Source organism: Triticum dicoccoides, chromosome 1A, assembly GCF_002162155.2.
Source record: "Triticum dicoccoides isolate Atlit2015 ecotype Zavitan chromosome 1A, WEW_v2.0, whole genome shotgun sequence".
Taxonomy (NCBI): domain Eukaryota; kingdom Viridiplantae; phylum Streptophyta; class Magnoliopsida; order Poales; family Poaceae; genus Triticum; species Triticum dicoccoides.
In genome coordinates, this window is record NC_041380.1 from 578,108,209 (window position 1) to 578,113,418 (window position 5,210).

Here is a 5,210-nt window from a genome sequence, read left to right on the forward strand (position 1 = left end):
CAGCTCCTATCGGGATTTGTCGGCACATTCGGGCGGTGTTGCTGGACTTGTTTTACCATTGTCGAGGATGTCTTATAACCGAGATGCTGAGTCTGATCGGATTGTCTTGGGAGAAGGAATATCTTTCGTTGACCGTGAGAGCTTGTGATGGGCTAAGTTGGGACGCCCTTGCAGGGATTTGAATTTTCAAAATCCGTGCCCGCGGTTATGGGCAGATGGGAATTTGTTAATATCCGGTTGTAGATAACTTGAAACTTAACTTATTTAAAATAAACCCACCGCGTGTGTAACCGTGATGGTCTCTTCTCGGCGGAGTCCAGAAAGTGAACATGGTGTTGGAGTAATGCTTGACGTAGGTTGTTCTAGGATCACTTCTTGATCATAGTTGTTCGTCCGTGTTTTGCCTTCTCTTCTCGCTGTCTTTTGTGAATAGGTTAGCCACCATATATGCTAGTCGCTTGCTGCAGCTCCACATCGTACCTTGTCTTGATCGCGAGGGTGCGAGATTGCTGAGTCCCGGTGACTCACATATTACTTCCAAACCAGATGCAGGGACCGATGATATCATTCCAGACGATGTTCTTGAGCTCAAGTGGGAGTTCGATGAAGACTCTCGTCGTTACTATGTGTCTTTCCCAGATGATTAGTAGTGGTGCCCAGTTGGGGCGATCGGGGACTTTGTCGCATGTGGGGGTTGATCTTTATTTTGGTACTGTCGTCGGACCATGAGTGTATTGGATGATTGTAATGTTATTCATGTATTTGTGTGACGTGGCGAGTGTAAGCCAACTATGTATCTTTTCCCCTTTTATTTGTTTACATGGGTTGTTGTGAAGATTACCTTACTTGCGACATTGCTTTCAATGCGGTTATGCCTCTAAGTCATGCTTCGACACGTAGGCGATATAGCCGCATCGAGGGCGTTACACAGGTAGTCAGGATGAGAAAGTTTTACTATGTAGCATATACACAGTTTTTTCAGTATAAACTGAGGAAACCCCCTGACAAGAACAGATTATGAACTGACTCTCATGTTTGCTGGAGGTAAACGTGTGACTCCTGCATTAAGATTCAGGACTCATATAGGTATTTGTTGTAGTAGCTCCTAGTGCATAAGATTGGCATCTTTGCCGCGTTTTTTCTCCGGAGAACTATGCTTTGGAAGTTTGACTTCATATTCAAAGAATAGGTTGCTTGAGTACGTAATTACCTCGAAATCTCATGTATGTTTTCATGTTATCTGGATTCGACTTGAAACCATATGTGGACACTCGATTTTTAGTAACTGAACTTTTTGTCATTTTTAAAAGTTAAATGCGCTGCTGCTTTGATTGAGCTCTGAGTAATCAATCACCTCGAAATCTCATATGAAGTAATCAATCACCTCGAAATCTCATATGATGTTTTGTATAAGCTGGATTTTGGTACTTTGATGTGTGGGACTCAATTTTAGTAACTGGAAAACATCATTTTTTAGAAGTTAGATGTGCCGGTACTCGAAGCATTTGTGCAGTTTTTTTCCGCAGCTGATGTGATGGAGTGAAGCTCTGAGCAGATTTCCACAAAATTTTCCCTCTTTTTTGGTGCATTGGATTTTGGGTGGTGGCAGAGTTTGCACCATGCTAGCCCCCAGTCTGTTGTTTTTGCTCGGCCACATTTGCAAGCGCAAGCAATAGTAGGATTAATTTCAGTAATCACACGTTTAAATGTAAACAATGTTGTACATGTATATGTGCAGGCATCTTCATTTGTATACAAGGCATTTTGTGTCAAAAAAATTTATTTACTTAGTAGGAAATTTGTTTCAGCCAAAACACTAAATCACCCACCCCACAATTTAACCACATAGTTTCAGACTACTGTCTATGCAGGCAACTAAGTCATTTTCTACCTGCAATTTTACTTTCTGTTTTCCAACTATGAGATTTCTAAATCATTTTTGCCCACTAATAGTAGAGCAACTTCAGTTTAGTGGGCAATTTTACCAACTAGTTTCAAACTAATTTTTGCAAAGCTTGAAGGCAACTAAGTCATTTTTCAACCTGCAAATTTCACCACCAGAAACTGAAATATTTCTGTGAGTCTCTTATTTTCCTGTCGGGCCCACGTTAGCGCACAGGAAATGGGCTTCTACTGTCGGGCCGCAACTGCACGCCAGGAATGGATTTCTTTTCCTGTGCGCTCGTCCATCGACACACAGGAATAATAATATACCTGTCGGTCGGTTCTCGGCCCACAAGAATAGCCCATTTGGCGCCACGGATTCATCTAATTCGCGCCAAAGGTAGCCCATGTCCCGCCGCTTTGCCAATTCGAGCCCGCCGTTTTTCTCAAAAAAAAAAGAACATATAGCCTCTATCCCCAGATCGCTCCCAGACCTAGCTCACTCACGAACATTCTCCCCCAAATCTCAGCCCCCAACCTAGCTCTCTCTCCATCGGCCGGCGGCCGGCTGCTTCCCGAATCCCTCGCCGTCGGCTGCGCCCCCAAATCCCTCGCCTATTCCATTCTCTCGTTCGCCCCCTCCGCCCCCAAATCCCTCGCCTCTTCCATCCTCTCGTCCGTCCCCTCCGCCTGATTCACTGGTCAGTAGCCCAATGACCGCTACCTCCGAAGTGTTGCCGGCAAAGCTTCCCGTGGCTTCCGGAAGAGGGTCGTCGTCAACGACCCCGTGGCCGCCGTCACTCCACCACCGCATCCTTCCCTAAGCGGCGCCCTTTCCAATCCAGGTACCACCCTTTCCTGTACAGGTGACGCTCATATGGTATATGAGATTTGTTTGTGGTAAGTGGCGGAGGAGCCCATATGGCTGAATCTTTCATTGTGCTGGTAGTACATGCCTAATCCATCTAGGAATAAGATGGATTTGATAGAGTTGGGGGTTGTGGTTGTTACCCATCCACGGCATAGTATTAGGCCCTATCAGATTTGTGCTGAAAAAAAATACAAATTTGTACGCCTACCCTGATTTGGCACTTGTTTTTTTAGTAGACTATCAAATACTTTGTCTTGCTGATTAGACTACCAAATACCAAAATCTAAGTCGAATCTTTTGCTTACATCTCCCAGGTTACAGGACTTCTGAAGTTATTTCACTTGTTGACGAGAGAGAAAACATAGTTAAACTGCTGATTGTCAAGGTAGTGGTCAGTACTACATGCTTGTTGTCGTTTAATATTGGTTGATTTCTCAAATATATTCTATGCATGTCTTGTTTTCTGGTCTGATAATGCTTACCAAACGTTTTTATTATTGTGTTGCTGTGATTGTTTTTTGAACTCTTTCTTTTTCATTTCGTACTATCCTTATGCTAATTATCTTAAATTGTTATGTTGTGTGTAATAGGATTAGATCTTGGATTTGCTAGTGGATTTTGGGAGTTTCTTAGCCTGCTTGGTGACTCCATATTTTTCACTATTTCAGCAAGTCTTTGGTAAGCATTAAACTTTCAGCATTACATTTTTATCTTATGTGTACATCTGTTTGCTTCCAATTGCTATATATGTATTGTTGTTGCTAAATAACTCATATTAAGTATGATATGTTGAGGTTAAATAAGCAAATAGCTGATCTATTCCATTTTCAACACAGAATTTGTTAAATGATAGATCATGCATGGATGTATAATGGTTGGCAATATGGTCAAATTCCCTCTAACCTATGGCTTGAACAAACCAACCAATTTCTAGAGCATGCATTCTCCTTTCCCGGCGTAGCCGAAGGTGGTAAAATCAGGTGTTCATGTGCCAAGTGTCGTAATTATAATAAGCACGGTAGGGATGAGGTAGAGAAACACTTGTATAAATACGGGTTCAGGGAAAACTATGAAACGTGGATAGAACATGGTGAGAAGTATGTTCCTAGCCAACAGGGATCTTCCTCTGCCACAAACTGTGCGAGGCATGATGAAATTTTTCCCGGCGTAGCCGAAGGTGGTAATTCCTGATAAAACTAAAGATAATGTGAAGGCAAGAAAAGATCTAGCTGAAATTTGCAACCGTCCTTCGATGCACTTGAAATTGAAGGACAATGGGAAGTGGGAGAAGCCAAGAGCACCTTTTGTCATCGATAAGAAGGATGTGATAACCATTCTGAAATGGTTCCAAGAGCTGAAGTTCCCCGATGGGTATGCATCAAGCTTTAGACGGGGATTTAGCCTACTACACAGAAAGATTTTTGGCCTCAAAAGTCATGATTACCATATCTTCATGGAACGCCTACTTCCTGTTGCATTTCGTGGCTTCCTTCCAGAGGACATATGGAAGTGTCTAGCAGAGCTAAGTTATTTCTATAGGCAGCTATGTGCAAAAGAACTTAGCAAGGATACCATACGTTCACTTGAGGAGAATGTTGTTGTTCTTGTATGCAAATTGGAGAAGATATTCCCTCCTGGTTTCTTCAATCCCATGCAACATTTAATCATACATCTTCCATACCAAGCTCGGCTAGGAGGTCCTGTATTAGCTCGATGGATGTACATCTATGAAAGGTAATCATCCATTTCCCTTATGAAGCTCGGCTAGAATGTTGTTGTTCTTGTATGTTCTTGCTCGTCTTCTTATCACCAACTATTTGTTCTGTTTGCAAGTTTACAAGTAAAAATTACTATTGTTCTAGGATGATTAATGTGATTTGGCTAGAGCCGCACATCCTGATGATTGGGAGGAGCGAGAGTTAGATGGGCAAATGTTATATGAGTCATCAAGTGGCATTCCTCATGGGCGACTAGCAATAGCGGATGGAGCAATTAAGAAGGCTGATGTTATCTCAATAGCTAGAGAGAAGAAACTGAGGCCGTTATCTTCAACATCATTTCGGCGAACTATTCAAAAAAACGAAGAACTGAAGCGACGAGATATTCAAGAAAACGAAGAACTGAAGCGACGTAATGAGAACCTTCAAAAGATAGTGGATATGCATGGAAGACTTTTCTTGGTACTTGCAAATTTGTGTACATGTTTCAGATTGATTGTTCAAACCAGCTATTTTAATGTTGCATACTTGTTCATAGGCCCTTTTTAAGGAGATGGGAAAAGAACTACCAGAGGAGCTACGCCAAGGAGAAAGTTTCCAACCACATGTAAGTACATTACTTCCTGAAACTTTTTTCTCAAACTGATGGTCAGCCAACCATTGCAAATAAAGAGTATTATGTTATTTGAGTAGCCATTAGCCATATCATGAATATCTTAGATCTTATTGATTGGTAA